Source organism: Falco biarmicus, chromosome 4 (assembly GCF_023638135.1).
Source record: "Falco biarmicus isolate bFalBia1 chromosome 4, bFalBia1.pri, whole genome shotgun sequence".
Classification (NCBI taxonomy): Eukaryota; Metazoa; Chordata; class Aves; order Falconiformes; family Falconidae; genus Falco; species Falco biarmicus.
Window position 1 is genome coordinate 51,214,601 of NC_079291.1, and position 20,216 is coordinate 51,234,816.

Consider the following 20,216-nt stretch of genomic DNA (forward strand, 5'->3'; position numbering starts at 1 on the left):
GTGAATTTGGACCAACATTATTGACCCTACATTAAAAAAAATATGACAGAATGGCAGAAGTCACTTAACAAGGGAATGCTTTATAATCAAGGTTTGTCTTCAGTGAGGACAAAGCGTATTTTGAAGACTCACTAAAATGACGGAAAGGTAGGTGGAGTTTTGATAGTTGCCCACTACTTGAGGTGGATCCTCGTACAGTGGGAGCTGGGGCTGCATTTCAGGGGTATGTAAGTATGTACCAATTCTGCTAAACAGGCTGAGATCATGTCTTTTTAAAAAAAACTCAAGTAATTTTAATTTTAGTAACTGAATTACCCTATTGCCAAATACCCAACGCAAAGCGATTAACAATTGTGAGTGTGCACCTGGGTTCTGTACAAGCATTATGGATCGCTGTAGGATAACCAACAGATGTACAACTCAAAACAAATATTTGTAAAGCCTCTGGGTTATTATTTGCAATCATTTACCTGAGTTAAAATTGGCTAATAAAGGTGTGATTCACCAAAGCACTCGACTACATGGTTTACCTGGGATTCGCAGAACCCTCAGCAGCACCCTTCATGGCAAGGAGGTGTTCCCCACCAACAGCGGAGCAGCTGATGGAGCCCAGGCTAAGGAGGGCTCAGCTGCTCTGCTGGAGTGCTGCCACTTGCATAAATAATTAAGTATTTATTCCAACATGGTTCAAACCTTCACATCCCAGATAGCTGCACACTCCCTAAGGTTAGAAATCTGGTGTCTGCATGCCTTGCTTATCCACTAAATGCAAAAGCTGAAGATCATACCAGACAAGAGAAACTAACTCTCCCATAAATTATAAAAACCTCCAGTGAAAATACATTCATCACTGTGATACTGTCCATTGGTTTCCACCTGGAATTTCATTTTTCCTCACTTCTAAGTAAGGAAAAATTAAAATTACTGTGGTTTTTACATTTTATTTTTATTGAGTAAAGAAAGTGAAACTCTTATAAAAACAAATATTAATAACAAACATACACATTTCAATTTTTGCAAAAGAATCCTGAAAAGGGAAATCATGAACTACATTTTCTTAATACATTATGCCTACTGTGACCTTCAGCTCTGAGGAAAAATGGCACAACTCATATTTTTAATTACTAACACAAAGCTCTGGATTAGTTAAAGAGCTTATCAACTCTTCAAGACTTTAGGTACTCACAACATTTTAAATGCAAAAGGTGACAATTCTCACGGTGGCACTGTTAAGAAAGCAGTGGAAATTGCATATGGTGGTTTTGAATTACACCAGGACAGAAGCTGGCATGTCCAAAGCAGTCTGAGAGGGAAGGAGGAGGTTTTGAGATGCCCACCACTACCACTCAAGAGCATAAAGGCAAACATGCAAGGACAGGCCTGGCGAAGAAGGGGCCTCACAAGGACAGGGCCAAAGAAGATGAAGAGCACTCCTTGGGCAGGTCCCCACAAGCAGGGGAGTGCCAAATGCTTTAACGGGAGACAACAGGGCACCACTGTCCTCAAAAAGCAGCATGATGATAGGGATGGTAAAAGGAGCTGCGCACAGGTAGAAACTGGCAGAATAAATATTCCGTGGGATGACTGAGGCTAATCCCAAAAGAAAATGTTATCCTCCACTGCTGCACCAGGCAGCCCATGGCCACAAGCCGGTTCCACTGCAAAATCCCACAGTTCAAACCATAAATGGATGTATTTGGCCAATACGTTCAGTACTGGACCTGCCATATGGTACAGAGCTAGCTCTAAGTTACTAAGCTTTACCCAAAACCCAGGAAAATATTTAATTTCCAAAGCTCATCGATAACCTTTCAAGAAAAGATACTGACTGGATAACTCATTTTCTATGGTGTAGTTCTAAGTGCCCTAAAGAAGTTGGGACTTCTTCTATTAATTCTTCTGAAGCACTTCAAAAACCTGCCCCCAATCTAAAGTGGGGGTGGTTGTGTCTTTGCGAGGTTACACAGCTTGCCCAGGATCTGTAAATAGCAAAGACAAACCCCCAAGCTACATCTCTCCTCCTGTTCTTCCCTTACTCCACTGTCATGAATCAGATACAATCCTGCCCCAAAGCTTTACTTCAGGAATTACAGAAATTATTGTAAAAGACTGCATATGGGAAACATACATAAATCAAAAGTTCTGGCATGACATCCAAATAATTTGGTTTTAAGAAAAATAGGGTTTCATTTAAATTCTCAGCTCCAGTTATATTCTCTCTCCTAAAAATCAAGAAACTAATTTCAAAATAACCATGATGAATAAACACTCTCTCCAGTAGAGCAGCGAATCAGGTAGATGGCTGTCTCAAAGGTACCTGTTCAAAGTTTAACATCTCATCACTGTCTACAGCCCTCCAGTCTCAATCCTGACAACAGTCAATAGTTTTTATGAATAAGCATGTTCTGGAAGAGATGCTGGACTACGTGGCTGGATAAACAGGCAGATAAGATGGTAGAGAAATACAAAAGAGAAATACAAAACATCCAACAGCTATTTACCACAGGTATCAGCCTAGGAGCTTGCAGTAATGTTTCTGCAGATAAGAAGATCAAAAACCAAAGTATGCAAGCAGTTTGGGTCTATTATTTTTTATAAGATTTTGTCTTTGTAAATATAAATCAAATACAAATGTACAGCACTGCCAAGGAATTAAATCATATTTGATATCTATACATTAATGTATTCCAGTAAAGCAGACTAAGAAACAAATCTAGTCATAATTCAGTCAAGAATCTGTATAGAACCATACTATTAAATTTCTATGGTATGTGAAGAACAAAACAAGTTTAAGCAATGCAGTTCTTCAAATCATATCAAAAGCAAAATGACTGCAAACTCCTAAAGCAATGTTCCTACTTTATCATTGTTACAGCTTAATAATATAGCTACATCACATAAATTGCATCTCCCTCACGTAGTATCTTTGAATCACTCAATCTGAAAAAAAAATCTCCAAATAAAATCCAAAGTGTATTACAAAGAGACTGCACTTTTATAGCAAAGGAGGTAGCAGACGGTGAAACAAGAAATAACATAATGGCATGAAGAATTATATGCATTTTGTATTGGACTTATCATTTATACGATAAACAGACAAGTGTACAAAAAAAATTGAGATACTTGATTTTTTCTCTTGAAGGGAAAAAATCTGTTGATATAGGGTAACTAGTTGGAAGACACATGGATTTTTTAGTAATCACAAAAGGGACCGAAGTAGACAGTAACAGCTAAAATGTATCTCATACTATGAAATGCCTTTTCAATTTTGGAATGTTAGAAGGTGCAGATCTGCTTTAATTGTAAATAGGGTAAAGATACTCAGAATCCTACACAACAGGCACATTATCACTACAAAAATTTGCCAACGAAATTCAGCTTTGTCCTTCCTGGATCTCATCCAGAAGGAGTAGTGGACTACATAATTTTTTTCACTTGTAATTAAAAAAAAAAGTCAGATTTCTCTTCTTCTCAATTAGGTATTTTTCTGCAAATCTTTCTTTTCAAAAAAAGAACAAGGGAAACATCAGGGGCAATTAATTTCCTTCAAGTAATCTACCACACTGATACAATTTTTGTACCCTTAATTCTATGACGACTCCAACATTCATGACCTGCTTGCTGCTGTTCTACTTCGCCACAGTGTCTGAGTACTTCTCTGCTGACTTCAGTTATTTTAGTGATTTTCCCACAACAAGAGACTCTTCAGTTGTCCAGCTGATTTGCTATAAATTTTCATGGATTATAGGCCACCTCCCTGACATCCTCCCTATTGCTTGTTATATCTTGTTTCCTGCAGTCGTGGGAAAGGGATACAGGACATTTCATCTGTCTCTGCCTGATTTTCTTGGTGGTCCTTACTTCCTTTTATTTCCCATTTTCCAGCATCTCAAAATGCCCAAAGAATTTCTAAAAAGCAGTACCAATGAATAAATTACAAATCACCCCAAAATCGCTTTGAAAGTTTAGTGCGTATAGGGAACATGAAAATGCTAAATATGAGGAATAAAAAATAAACTCACTTCTGTTTTTAATTGGCAACAGCTAGAAGAAAGCAAGCAAGAGAAGTACATATTGGAAAGCAAATTTGAATATTTTAAAATATATTTTTTACTTTTTACTGGGAATGTTTTAGCTGCCATTTCAAGATGCTTCATGAGAAAATATGAAGAATAATTGTATGTCTCCATTTATTAATTTATAAAAATACTATTTTTAATAATTTAAAATCTTATACAAAGTTTTCTTCTCAGTCTTTTTCTTGTTGTTTTTCTTCAGAAAAGGAAAATCTTGCGTAAAATCTGTGCAACTTTTTTTTGAGAAAGAAAAAAGACTGCCTGGCCTGATAAGCACTCTAGAAGAATCCACTAAAAGTCTAAGAAATAGAAAAGCTGAGCTGCGGGAAGACTGCACTATTTTGGTAACAAGTCTCCTGTCTCATGTGCCACCCCTATCTGTTTTAAGCAGAAATGACAATGCACGGCCAGCTGCTGACAGCCAGCTTCAACGGTATAGCAAATAAATTTGTTTAAGAAGGTCTCTCCTGCAGGTATGTCCAAGGTAAATTCCTGGCAGTGTACAGACGTGCTGTGACACCAGGAGAAGTTTCTTAACCTCAGTTAAAAAAAGGTATCATAGCTGTATTCTTTAGCAGTTCATAAATTGCCTTCACCTTTGTAAAATGGAAAAAACCTCAACATGTATATTTTGATTATAGTACTCTCCAGGGATTCTTGAAAGATGGGTATTCAGATTCAATGAGAGAACACTGAAGAAGCCACTCCTGTTTAATTACACTCAAGAAAGAAATCCAAGAGGGTGTTTCCAAGTGTAGGGCTCATGTTCTGTAGCACAAGCACCCTCTGCGCTGAAGTCTGAAACCTGACAGTGTCTGTAAGAACAACAATATTCAGTTCTCTAAAAAACTATGAGGGGAGGTCCAGGTTTTGTCGCAGCGGATGCCTCAGTCAGTGATGACAACAGAACTACTGATGCCACGGCGAAAAGTAAAGACTGGGCTATGAGGAAATTTAAATTGAAATACATTCCAGTCTTCCCAGAGAGGAGACATTCCCTTTGAACAAAGCAATAGTAGTAGAATACTAGTAAGAGAATTGCTAGCAAGATTTGTTGTCTCTTGGTGTAGATTTTAAGGAAGATTATTTCATTGAGGAAGACAATACTATTTATCGTGACATTCTTTCACAACTTATTAGCAGTTCCTCAATTTCACAATCACACTAATTTAGTTATCAAGTACAACATTTGCTACCTTTAATGTAGTACTTTCTTTAAAACTAATTTGAAATCATAGTGGTTTTCATGATTTATATGGCTTAGGCACAGTTTCATTTCCTGCTAGTAAAGAGGTATCATCAACTTGAAATTCCAGCCATTTTTACAGAGCCATCAAACAATTTAGTGCATTAAATCTGCTTGCCTTTCAGTTTTGCACTTACCTTCATTTTTATCAAAACCACTTTCTCTCCGTCTGTTGCTCCCACAAAAATAATATGCACAATTTCTTACTTCTAATTTTTTATTCTTCTAGTGCTAGAAGTATTGGCATATTACCTCCATCTGCTTCTGGTCTTAGCAGACCTGTCCTCAGAGTAAAATGGAAGTATTTGCCTTAGCAACTGTTCCCCGCTAATTTATACTCCAAATGCCTAATATAGCAAAGTGCTGATACTGCTGTTTTACAGGGAGGAAATCATGCCATAGAGAAGTATACTCAAAATCTGTTACAAGCACGAAAGTGAGACAGCATGACTGGTAAATCATTTCAGAAACCTGATGAGTTATTCTCACCTGCTCCATACAGAGCTGCTGAAGCCAGTGGTGGCCAGTGCACAGCTCCTGAACCACTCCTGGCTCAAAATATTTCACCTGTGGTTCCCATGAGGCTGCCAGTCATTTATCTGGCAACAAGGCCATGCTGATGCAGCCGTGGCTGAATAAATTCAAATTATTGGATTTGGAAGAAACAAGTTAACAAGGGTTGCTGAAGCAAACATCACCCTAGCACTCAACACTGAGACAAGTCCTGACCCACTTTCGGGAACCCTCAACTCTCCCAAGCATACGATATGGGGGGGGTTAGCTTTTATTCATATAGGAATTTTAGTCTGTAATCCATAGGGTGAGCAAGTTTGGTCATACTTGCCCTATACAGTAAACACTGAAAAGCAGCCATGACATGACACGCATCTAATATAGACATCATGACAGGTTCTTCCACCTGCAAATGCTAATGATTAGAAACTACAGCGTAGCTTCCGATCTGCATTTACTCAGCCTGGCTGTATACACCAATATTGGTCTGTGCCTTAAGTGGCTTTTTACTCTCTTCCATAGCCATCTCCTTCTAGACACATTTATAGAGATCATAAGAACCATAGGGACTGATCAAAGACACATCCACTGATTCTTTGAGTATCACATGAAGCTACTCAAATACATGGGATATTCGTAGGCTAAAAATGGAGAAAGCAACAAGAGGTAACAGCATAGTTTCAGCCTAGAATGCTAGAGAAATGTCAACATCTAATTCACAACAAATCTCAATTGTATCTTATTAATATAAGCAGACTGTAAATAAGTTATAAAGATTAGACATTTTTACTGACTCAGCAAACAGACCTCCATGTTTCAAGCAGGTTCTTTCTCTAAATCAAACTCTGACTAGGATCGGGTACATTAAGAGGAAACTTGAGAATCTTTTACTTTGAAGACAACATGAAGTATCCTGGGTCTTCCCTGGGGAGCCTTTTTGTTGTGCCTAAGAGAAGGAATCCTAAGGAGAAATGTGTCCTAAGCTTGGAGGCTCTCAAGGTTGGTGTCAGCTAATTGAATCCTTGGAGGGAATGGTCTCTAGCCTGTGGGATCAGGAACAAACTTCAACTGAGGAAGTTACAGGAATTAATTTAAAGGAAACAGACCACATGACTGTTCTCCTGCCTGAAAAATTTACTGTAATCCACTCTAAGTGATGGGGCAGAGAAAAGCCAACAAGCTGGGCCAAGAGCTCCTCTCGTACCTACAGCACACACATCCAACATGGTCCAGTGTCCCTCCTCAACATTTTTGAAAAAGCAAGGAGAGAAAAGTGGTGTCTCTGTGGTGAGTAGCAGCTGGATAAGGCTACTAGTGTTTTTTCTGCAAAGCATCTTGACTAAAGATCCTGCGGCCTTGAATGCTTTTATGCTCACAGCACTCTGTAAGATTCATTTTTGAAATGTTTTCATTTTATAGCTGGGGAACCAATACACAAAAAGCTGTGTTTGGAAGGCCCAGCGGAGGTACCCAACTTCAGCACCACAATTGCCAGGGTGTGCAATTTCAGAAGTCTGACAAGTGGGTTTTAGCCTCTGCCCCCAGTGAAATCAAAATAATTACATCCAACAACTAACAATATCCAGGCTATTCTGCTGTGAATAGTCCTGGGCATCTCCAGTTAGCTTACAGCTCAATGCATTATTTTGGTGACTTCATGCAAAACAGAAATAGTCCCCATCACAAATTTCTACTACAGGCAAAAATAGCATGAGCACATTAAGCTGCTTTCGCTTGTCACCCCTGATGAACTTCATATGGCAACCAGACCAAAAGCCCCCGCTGAGCCCCCTAAGCTGAATGTGAAACGGAAATATCACAAAAAAACACCGCCAGCATCCCAGAACATGACTCACACTGCTTAAGTACCAAATCATTACACTTAGAAGATTCTCGTCTGGAGATTTTGTATGGATAGATCAAGCACTCTGAAACTACATTTGCTGAAGAAAGTAGACTGAGCGCCAGGGCTCCAAACTTGGTACAGCCTCCTCCTGTGCTGGTTAACTTCAGGCAAGTCACTGCATATCTCTGTATTACCATTTCCAAATGCAAAACTAATTACACTAATCCCCTTTGTGTAGCACTTAAACATCTATGGATGAAAATAATTATCCTAAGAACTATTTATGTTACTACAGCACAGCACCACAATACTATGTGGAAAGCCAGGGCCACGTCTCTTCTGTTAGTCTATCCCTCCTGACAAGTATGAATGCCAAGTTCAGAAATTACTACAAAATGCTGTTTATAATTGATGGACCTTCCTGCACAGAGTAAAATGGGGAAATGCTAAGGGAAAACCACTGAAACAACACAGGGAATGCTGTTAACTGTTCTAAGGGCCAGATTTTCAAAGATGTCTGAAGACAAGAGATGAGGTCCATACGTGGTGGGATTTTCAGAACTAATGTTTATTCAAAGTCCCACTAAGATCAATGGCAGCTAAGTACTGCAGCCTTTGCAGACAGTCCCTGCAACTTTAATCACCTTAACCATTGAAAATCTGACCCCAAGTAAACAAACTAAGACATTGTTTAATGTTACTTGTATGACAATTGTGGAAAATTTTTTTAGACAGAAATGTGACTTTTAAATTGCAGTTTAGCAATTCATAAATGCTAATGAAATCCCATGCTGTCTGCCCTGTGATAATTTTTTCCTATTAAAAGCTTGTTCTTTTTTTAACTTAATAAGTACATCACTAGTCTAAGCACATTCATTGTTCAAAGTTTAAATTTATAGTTCAAATAGAAAGAGAGGTCACTTACCAGTAACCGGAATTCTTTCAGACATGAGTTCTTCATGTATATTCAAACTAATGAGCTATCTACATGTCCCTTCACTTAAGACTAGTCTTATATCTTTGCAGTGAGTAAGTACATGAGATACAGACTGTGCCACTTCAGTTTCCCCCAAATCATACAAATAAAACTCAGGGAACTTCCAAAAATTCTGAGAGGGAACAAAGTAATCAAAAAGAAAACATAAATGTGAACTTTACTTTACATAAAAGTAAAAAAAAAAATATATATCCTATTGGTAAATCACCTTTGTCTCTTTTGAAGTGACAGTGCACAAGTACAGTTTATCACAGCAACTTAAACAACTACACCTGGTCACTAAGTACCAGAGGTTCTGGAGTCTTTTGTACAAACCACTCTAACACTTCTTTACCAATATATATGTTTGAGTAATGTTACAGCACATGGTGAAGGTAGGGATGGAGCTCCAGGTAGCATCATCCCCAGCATCTCCACTATTTCTTAACAATGTTGTGTGCACTGGAGTATTCTGTAGTAACAGCAGGAGATTCATCGTAGCAGTCTGATAGCAAATTTTGACACAGTCTCCAATTGACTTTGACAGGCTGTGTGGGAATGGCTGCACTGTTAAACCCTTCAGAAAACACACATGAATAGCCTGAAGCGTTTAAATGTGTGAATATAGAAGTAGACAACCCCCAGCATAAAAGTATAAAAAACAATTTCTGCTTTAAAGGCAGAACACCAGAAATAAAATTTGGAGATTAAATAAAACCTGCTGATTAAAAAGTATAATTCTACCATGATGTGAGGCAGAAAATGAAGAAGAACATATGCATCTCCTGCAAAAGCCTCTGAGGAAGTGGCTTTGATGAAAGCAGAAGTAGTAAACACAAAGCCCAAGACCTTAATGAGGCTAAGTGAGAGTTCAAACTCGTTTAGCCTTAAGCAGATATTCCATAACAGCTTTAATAAATGATACAGAAGAAAAAAACCCAAAAAACCAATGGTAAGAAGCCACATGGATCTCGTTCCCAGAATGCGCAGCACGTGGGTGCTGGATGGTTTTCCTCGTTGAAGTATTCCTGCTTCTTTCCATAAAAAAAGCCGACAGATGACAAAAAAACAGAGCCAACTAGACAGACACCACTAAATGGGTAAGATGCCCTTCGGCCCCACAGCGCTGAAGGATGTATTTTCAGTGCTTTCACTCACACACGACAGGCTGACTGCTACCACAAAGACTTGATATGGCATTTTCAGTGGGCATGATCCAGGAGAAAGGTAACCTTATTTAAGCTGGGTTACACGGGAGCTGGAAGAGGTCAGAATAAGTGATCGGTGTAGTTCTGCTAGAGAAGAGCTTAACATATCTGTGACCTAAAGTGAAAAATATTTTTGTTTAAATTCTTTCCAAAAACAATGCCAAGACAGATATTCCAAAAAAAGTTAAATAGACCAAAATAAAATTAGAAAGAACCACAACTTTCAAAAGAACATGCATTGTCCTAAATCTTTTGCGTAAGTACATAGTACATTATGTACTACTTTCATTAGCAAATGAAGTCATGTAAAAACAACTAACAATAAGAAACATCAATGTTAATAGGCAAACTCCAAGATATTTTCAAAACCATTTTTTTCCATTTCTAGAAAAATAAAACAAACAAACCCCCACCAAATTCTCTTTTTGTGAACAATCTATTTGAGACAAGTATGATTTCACTCACAAGTACTATTCAAAAACATTTTTCTTGAAAGCATTTTGAAAATGAAAACTGTTTAGAACTTTTTCCCATGTACTTCTAAAATCTGTGTGAAATGGGTACATCTGGGCTGTGGAAGAAGTGTCCCTAAGCAGGCTTATGTATTTTTGGAAGAACAATGGGACAGTTCTTGTAAATATTAGACCGCTATGGTTATGCAATATAGTCTAATACTGGATTATTTTGAACTCGTTTGGAAATCTATTCAAGGTTAACATTGATTATTAATATCAATCAGTTTTAAGAGTAAGCCTGCAGCTTTGAAGTTCGTATTTCTACAGAACACCTCTCCACAACAGGATGTGGCTTGGGTTCTTTTTTTCACCTACCTGTTACTCTACAGTAACACACAGCAAACTCTTCCTACCATAAATTAAGCAGGATCCTGAGTGACTGAGTGGTAAAGGATAAAATGTGCCTTTGTATGTTGAAGAGGAACATTTCTACACCAGCAGATGATTGCCACGTGACGGCCACATGCAGATTTGTGATTGCCTAAGTCCTGCTGACATGTATACACACCACCACATAAACTGACTCCCCTTCCCTTGTTGATACACATGTAAAATCCATGCCAAATAACCCTGTAAAACTATATATATATAGTTTTAACTACAATACAAACAGGTATTATTCCTCCTACCAGTGAATTATATACATTCCTGCTGCACAATATATCATACGTTTAACAGTGCACACTACTCAGTAACTTAACCCATGGTGTACCAGCTTTTGCAGGAGTATCTTCTACAAAGCATTCTTGAATTACACCTCCTCCCTTTTCTCATCCTTCTTAGATCTACCTAGTTTTCTCCCCTCTCTGCTTTGTCTACATCACCCCTTTGCTGTCTTCTTTTACACTTGCACGTCATGGATTGCACTTTGTCTTCTATTTAATAAACTCTGGAAACCTACCTCTGCTACGAATGCTATTACCGAATGTGCCACTTTGTATTTTTTGTGTACTGTATCATGCCACGCAATATTTATTCTTGCACAAATACTAAATGTAATTTGGAGCAGGGATTTTTCTAACTTTCTTATCCTGTGCTGTTACTTTGTAAACTGCCAAGTACATATGCATTACTATGTAAATAAACAACAGTAACAAAATCCAGATGAAACTTTACAGAAATGTAGGTAGTCAGAATGTAATAACCCAAACTGCAACTTGGCCAGGACAAGAGGTCAAGCATCCTTACTCTTATGGAAAGTGCCAACGTGTCATACAAATGGCTTGGATGAGTCAAAATCACTACATAAATACATACTTTAAATGAAATTTACACATGCAGTACTACACCATCATCTATCGCTTTTTAATTATCTAGCATACCTGTCAAGGGTGATAGGGCCTCATTAGCAAACACCTTCTCAAGGCTACCTCCCATTGCAACTTGCTGTAGCCTGAGATGCAGGAAGTAAAGGTCATCATTTAAATTCCTGACAAAGTGATTGTAAAGCAGCACATTCTGCCTGAGATGTGGGGTTCTTGCAACAATGGCTAATCGGCAGCTCTCCATCAAGTTTGGCAGTTCAGTTAATTTCATTAATTCAGTGGAACTTGGAAGAAATGCTCAAAAACAGGGTTGTAATTTCAAACCTGTCAAGAGCTCGGTTGTTTCTTAAGCTTCATAATATAGACATGAAAAGGTCTGCAATGAATTGTAATACCGTACTTCACTTATTTGTTTGATAATCATCTGCCCACCATACCCGCCAGAATGGACTGAACTCAATGGGCAGCTGTTAACTCCCCTGTGCAGGAGGGCTTCAGCCTGCTTCACCCATGTAGCTAAACACCCTTCCCCTTGACAACTCCTAAAACAGTAATTCAGCCACCCAAAACCTTTTTCAATATGCATCTTCAGCTCCTGAAAAAAACCTGCATGTATGTTGCGTTAACACTGACTTTTTCCTTTTATTATCGCTCAATTCTCATTCACCTTTGCCCTGCAACTGGGTTTCAGCACCATCTTTTTTTAACCTTGCTGAGCTGCCTTCCATAACCCTATTTACCAGTAAAGAAATACACACTGTGGACACAGCACGGTGGTCTAGTTTCAACACTCTTCCAAAAGAAAGAGAGCAAAAGTATCAGATCCCTATTTAACCTGCCTTGCTGCCCTGAGGTTTACTCAGCAATGGGATGGCAGTCATAAAACCTTTAGTCAAGTCCCTCCTCTACAGTCGGACTCCTCATATATATATATATATGAGTGTTACCTGAGGAAAGTAATCACATCCTACAGTGCCCAGATTAAAGTATAACAAGAAGTTGTACAAAAATTGTCACAGACTAATACAATAAAGCAAAGGGGCTATTCAATAGTCTGAGTGTGAAACCATTGAATAATTTGCTTATTAAGAAAACACTGCAATTAAGATGAACAACTGGCCCCTTCCCCTGTTTAGTCTCTCTGCTGAAGGTAAACTGAGAGATACTTAAAACGATCATAACCGCTCATTTGACAAAGCTTTCATGTACATCAGGAAAGCACAAGGAAATAAGCCAAGGGATCCAGGCGCAGACAGAAGGAATCTCTGGATTCTTAGTTTTCATTTAACAAGAGGGTAATACAATTCCCATCTTGTATGAAACATGACTTTCTCGTTCTACCTGCATTCAGACAGATTAAAATAATATCTCAGAAGAGCATAAACGTTCCTTTTCATCTCTATAGGGAATATAACTGAAAAGCACGTGGGTGACCCTTTAAAAAACTCTGCTGCCAACTGCATCATCACCAAATAATTTACAAAATACTATCCTAATTGCATACCAATAAGTGGTTTATTTCACTGTGAGTAGCTCCCTCTCCAAAAATACAGGACATTTAAGAGCATCACAGCAATCTTTTCCTCTGCTTTTCACTGCCACACATTAGCTGCTACCACATTTATTTCCCTTTTTATATATCTAGATCACTGGGCTTCTACTATTGCAGCACTTACAGCCTAGGAAATTAGCTTCCCACTACTGCTGGATACCTAAAATACACACTTTTCCCACATTTTTACATGATTATACTTAAAGAATAAGCAATTTTTTAGAGTATTTTTTAATTTCAGAAAGTTATTTGGGGTTATAATTTTAAAATGTGGCTTTCTTTTTTATGCTCACAAACTACGTCTCTTATATGAAAATATTTAATAGCAAGCTGCTGCCTAATTAGATGACTTCATGTTGCAAAATTCTGAATTTAAAAGCAAAACAACTGCCAAAGAAGATCAAAAGCAGATTTTTTTCCTTTGTTTGCTATGATGTGCATTTTTTTCTACTTATATTATGTACAGAAAAAAAAAAAACAAAAACCAAGAGTTGAATGATAAGACCGTGAATTCACATTGTTTTTCTTTATACTGTTTATAAGTTAACTGGGATGTGTGTAGCTTGTTTGGCTTTGTTGTTTGTTTGTTTGTTTTTCAAAAGTGACATTTAGAAGCCAATAACCCAAAGTATATTACTGAACTCCTTAACAGTGTCCGATAGGTAGATGACCTAGCTGCAGTGTGATTAAATAATCTAACTGCTAGATCAACGAATGCAGCATGAATTAAAATGGCTGCAAGCTTCTCCAAGCATAAGATTAGAGATCCAAAAAAAGGTTTCTCTTACTTTTTATTTTACATTTCAAAGAAAATGTAACCATTTATTAAAAAAAGTAAAAAATCCATGTTTCCCTGACAGAAATAATACAGTATTATTCTAATATATGGTGACTAAACCATATATTTTTAATGTCAAAGATGTGACTACATTTTGCCATTCTCATACTGACTACCCTCATTCAAGGAAAAAGCACTCTCTGCTCAAGAAACATAATGGTGTTAGGATCTGGTCCAAAGCGAACTGTTATCTCACGCGTGAAGATAATGAATGTTAATTTAAAATAATGTTCTTTCAACTCCAGGGTTTTTTTTTTCATATAATCAATCAGGCCTGAAAATGTGTGCATGCGCTCTCACTCTCGCACACTCTCTCTCCCTGTCACTCATCCATAAACACTTCATTATATATTCTCACTCCCAGATATTGAGGAAAAAAATCTTCCGCAGGTGTAAACTAATATTGCTCCACTAAAGTCAACAGTGCTGCACCAAATTTGGTTAGCAAAGACACTGATCCTCTCGCACATACACTGTGACATGTGTACCTTGACTTTCTCTTAATGCGCATTTCATGCCAAACTCTCCCTTTCTTCTTTTCATATGTGTGTTTCCCGGCTCTTATTTGTACTCAACCGACAACTGCTATGGCCTTTCATTAACTCTCCCCTCAAGGTCTCTTATCTCCATCAAATACTGTGCAGACAGGCAGGTATACATGGTTCTTTTCTGCAGCTGAGGAAGGCGCTCTCGGTAAATGCCAGAAGCGTACTGCAGTGGGAGGCTGCAAGGCATTCAGAGAGGACAGAACAGGCTTGACCTAAAAAGGAGTAGGTTTTAACATTATTCGCTAAAATGTTCAGTTATTACAGTAAATGGAATTTAAAACATTCCAAAATCGAGCAAATAAAAATTCTGTATATGTAAAAGCTGAAACCATAATGTAAATTATTAGTTAGGGCACTAGTATGGGGAAATGTGTTCTATAGCTTTCTACATCAGAATACTTTCTACATCAGTATTCTATAGCTTTCTACAAACAGCCATACTATTGGCTGATTTTTGACACCTTTTTAGGAGACATTTGAGATTAGCAGTGGCTGGCGACAAGACTCTGGATTACGTGACATGCTAGTTTTACCAAGAAAGGCAATTCTCGTGAAAGAAGAGCCAAGCAGCAATTTGGATACCATTCCTTCCCACTGGCCCAGGAAACACTGTAACTGCTTACCCAATAACTTGGCAGAGCAAACCACTTTCTCCTTCTAGGCTCCTTGGCACACCTGTACTCAAAGCATCTGAGCCATCAATCAGCTTTCACTGATATTTATCAATATTTCCTGTACCACTATAGGAGAAAAAAAATCATTCAATTTTATCAAAAGCTACACGCCTTCAGAAATTAGTGCTACCAATTAAGCTTACGCTTGGATAACCTGTAAATGGGTAATTTTTATAAAACTTTTAAAAACTATTGAGAAAAAGAAATGTCAGCATGGATTAGAAAACCTAATAAAACTGGCACCAAGAGACACTGATAATCCCTATTTCCTAAAAGGAACAAGGTGAATAACAAGAGATCTCATGTCTGGAATCAGCGAGAAGTTAGGAGTATGCCAATGAGGTTTTTATAAAGAAGCCTTCTGGGAGCCAGTAAGTGGGAAGTGTGCAGGAAAAGGAAGAATCTCCTCATTACAACAAGTATTTCCTATAAGTCTGTTTACTTCAGGTCAGTGGAAGAAGATGACAAAGCTACACAACTGAAAGATGCCATTACAGATTGAGAGGGTCCATGCTTCTTGCCTTCCAACACTGTCAGTCTGAAATGCTTCCAGGTATGCATCAGCACTCTTGTTTCAAAAAGATATGTCAGTGAAATAAAACAATCTTTTTTTTTTTTTTTTTTTAACAAGCAAGCAAACAAACGAGATTTTAATATAGCAACTTTTAAACCTGACAACACATTCTAGTCAGACTGATAAAGAGATCAGACACCATGAGTTACTGATGAGCAAATTGTACATGCCTTCTCTCTCTTCCTCACATTTTACCAAGACAAAGAAAAGTTTTTAGCAAGCTATTTTGATTGGTGAAAAAAATTGTAAATTCTCCTTTTTTATTAAGAAAATGTTAGTGTCAATGCCAATACTGTGTGCCATACTGTCTTCACATGTCAGCATGCATGTGATGACTGACACTGAAACACCCAGCTTCCTGAGAAAAGGTTCACGTAGTAGGTTCTTGGGAAGATCCTAAAGTCTCAAATATAGTTATATGAAGCTAAAACCGGTGCCAGCATGGTGCCTATGAAAACAACTAACAACAATGCTTAATGCTTTGCTTTTATTTAATATAGAAAGGAAAAAAGTTTTCTGAGATTTCTGAACTGCAAAACAAAGAAAGAACAGAAGCACAAGGTGAGGAGAACATTACTTTTTCTAAACTCTTTGTTGCATGGAGCAAAAAAAGATTGCCTGGGTTTTGCAGGTAAATGCTAGAGTCAAGGATGAGGGTGAGTCAAGGTCATTTTCAGAATTCACAGATTTTCAATTTATATTCAGTGATTAAAAAAACTAAACTAAAATCCTGTGATTGTTAAACTTGCTTTCACATACATCATTTCTGTAATTTTGAAGTTACGTTAAAAATCCTCAGTTTTCTGATGTATCTGTCTCCTAGGTTTCCTAATGTAAAAATAAACCTTTCTTCTCATAATGGTATTGGCTTTTCCCATAAGATTCTTTGTATTTCTTCTTTTACCAGTTCCCTTTATTTATAATTGAGGCTTTCTATAACATAAAGGACTTAAGATACATAAAAAATGTTAAAAGTCACAAATAGAAAAATGTTATCTGTGTTTCCTCTGTTCTTTTCATATACACTGTAAATTCCTTTAAAAATGAATGTACATGTAGGAAAAGTGCCTTCACTTCAATGGGAACAATCCTCAACATAAAATTTAGTATGTGCAAAAATAACAAGTCATACTGTTGATATTCAAAAGGCATGGAAAATGCCTATGTAACACTGCATACTCCAGTAGAAGAATCAAAAATAGAACATTACATAAAATTATACAGACAAAACAAATTGTAACTGTGTTCTTGAGTGTTAGAGTTGAATGTAAAGTTCTAGTTTTAAAAAATACTTTTTCTAAATAAACTTGATTCATCAGTATGCTCCAAGGCCTATGCATTTTTGTGCCTATGGGAAACAAGTGCTTATATGATCAAGGTCTCTATCATTATATTAATATTAATCTATTGGTAACAATGGATTTTCTGCAGTGAACATCATCAATTTTCATCAGTGAACAATCAGTGGCCTGTGATTACATTTATGAAATAGCAATTCTTTTGTTTTGATTTTCTAGAATTTTGAACCTGAATCTTAAGTAATTGGCTGGGGAGAGGGGATTATGCATAAACACTGGGTTAAACTTGTCTCTGAAGTCAATGACAGCTCAGATGATACTGATAACAAAATTAACTACTGACCAAAAGGAAAACTGAAGAAACGAAACCCCCACTATTTTGGGGTAAAACTTCTTTAATTTGTGTGTGTGATCACATGCACTGCAATGTTATGCAAGACACAGACTATCTCCTCTTTGGAAGTTTTCTTTTACTGGCAAAGACACCAAGAAAATAGTAAGAAGGCACACACAGCCAGTGCAGACTGGTTTCTGACCTGTTACTTGGTTTCTGACCTGAGAGGCATCTGTAATTGTAAGCAGGTATCTGTAGTGTGAGATCCCGTCTTACTGAATGCATAAATGTTGTGCGAGACTTAATAGAAAAGGATGATAGCGTGCTAAGAAAGATAAAGCTCTCTTCTTTCTCAGATCTTGTCAAAGATTTGTTGAGCAATAAACATACCTCACATCCTTTTAATTTATTTTTTGCTGTATAATATTTCTATCTACTTTGGGATTCTGCTAATCATCTCTCAACTCCATTTTGTTTCACTTCATCGCTTTTCCAAAAGGATCCAATAAAATCTAATGCTGAAAGATAAGAATCGCTCTGCTAAAATTAGTGAACTAAGTACCATATCCCGTGAGTCACTGCATGCGACTCCCATCCACCTATCTTTAAAAGACCAGATAATAATGCCATGCTGTAAGTGCGTGAGATCAAAGCACAAATATCTACTTTCCAAAATGCGGCTTTTGAGTACTACACCTACTAGCAGACTCCTACGGTCTGTAACCAAAACATTATAGTTTAGTTAGCCGCATTAAAATCATATTTTTGAATATAAGGCAAGCTGGTTTCATGTTTAACTTACTAACAAAGTGAAAGAAAATGAAGCATAGGAGAAATGAGAGGTAAACAGCAAAATGTTTAACTTCTTTTTTAAAATCACTAGATCTCAAATCCATAGTATCCTATTATGGACAAAAATGAATTAACACAGCGTGACCAGTTCTTTGCATGTAAAAAATGCTATTTCCACAAAAAGGGTGAATGGGATGTTACTGGTGGTTCTGTAGGTACGTTCAACTTCATTTTCTAACCAGTAAGTGGATTTTAGCACTTCAGATTTCACTGTCTCTGGTGCTAGAATTATGATATGAAACTAATTCTTAACAAATATTGCAATGGAGAGTTGTACAAAAAATCATAATCATTAATTCACAATGTTTTATTTTGCAATTATTTAATCTTGGAATTCAACACTGAATACAATGTACAGGTATATGCAAAGATACTCTGACTGTTGGTACACCGGTAACAGTATTTTATTTACATTTTTAAAATATTTTTTGTAATTTTGAAATTACAAATATTAGAATCCTGCTGTTTTAACCAATAACAACATACTTTAAACTCAAATTACATATCTCTATACTTTCATGGCAGAAACTTGGGCACTTCAGTGAAGTGCAAAAACGAGAGACTGGAAGAAAATCAAAACCAGTCTCTTCATACACAAAACTCTCAGTAACTACACTTTGGATTTATCTACATGGTACAGCTATAGGATCAGGCTCTGACAGGATATTACCAAAGCTGGCTGACCTAAAATTAGACACCATGAGCTTTACCTTGGGTTCATGGACATGTCACAGAGTATCACCACTGTGCCTGCTGTTGCCTGCCCACAAGACTAAAAGACTGTTTGTCTCAGGGAGAAAAAAAAAAGGAGACATAAAAAATATGAATGAAATCTTAGTGAAACATAAGGAAAAAATAAGCCTCTAGCACAGCTTATGATTCAAGTTAGTTCACCCTTTAATAACGTGTATTTAAAGAAATTGATTGCAGCCATCTTACATCAAAAAGCATCTCAAGCCAACTGTGAGCATTAGCATGACTTCAGACAATCAGTGAAACAGTATAGTTGGAACAAGCAGCTTATTTACTCCTTTTGAAATAAAAATTATGTTAAAAATCCATTATATAGTTATTTGTCTAGTTTTACCCCTTAAAATAAATTCTTCATATAATTCAATATTCACAGCGTAGTTAAAAATAAATAGTGAGACAAGAGTTCAGGCTTCCTCAATTAACTTGATGGCAGACATTGGTTTAAACAGATGATAAAACTATGTTTAAAGACTAAAATTTAAAATATGGGAAAAAATATCAGCTTGACTCAGCCCTGGTGTCGCAGGGAGATGATGTAGAGAGGCCTCTGAAATCAGACAGCTCTGTGTGCCACAGGAGTTCACCCATTCAGGTTAGAGGCCACAGTTTTTATTATACTGTACACAGCCACTCTGGTGTCTATCAATCTACTTCCAGCCACCTCCACTACACTCAGGAATGAAGATTTTTTTGCAGAAATGTTATTTTCCACCATTTAATGGCAAATTTGAGCTTTATGTCAAGAAAAAGTTTTCCACACTTGTTTTGCATTTTGTATAGATGACGAGGTACTCCTTCACCACTACTGAACTTGCAACTTTACACTGCACTGAAAATCACTGAAAACTTTTTTAGGAATGTAAGAGTTAACTTATTAAGAAATTCCTGCAAAACTGAATCATTACCTCATCTTATAAACTACCTATTTTGCAGCTATATTCTCCCGACTGGCAGATTAAACCCTAGAACAATAACCCAATTATGAGCTAAATTTACATGCAACTGATCAAAAATCATCCAGAACCTGACAAGAACAATCTTTGTTCACAACATTTAGCGCAAGCAACACTGACAGACTAAAATGTATGAGCTATGTAAAAGATGACATACGTTGCACTGCCCAGCTACCAAGGGCACCATGCTCCAAG

General features: G+C 37.2%; 1 protein-coding gene across 8 annotated transcripts in view; it reads right to left on the reverse strand.

Moving 5' to 3' along the window:
• Positions 1-20,216, reverse strand: part of ZMYND11 (zinc finger MYND-type containing 11) — a 106,365-nt gene that overhangs the window by 81,503 nt on the left and 4,646 nt on the right. The window contains exon 1 of one of the 8 annotated variants that reach the window (XM_056334513.1): positions 5,460-5,482. The exons of the other annotated variants lie outside the window; for them this stretch is intronic. The gene's annotated coding sequence lies outside the window, so the exon portion shown is untranslated. Of the gene's footprint in view, positions 1-5,459; positions 5,483-20,216 lie in introns of those variants that run through there. 8 annotated transcript variants of the gene reach the window in all.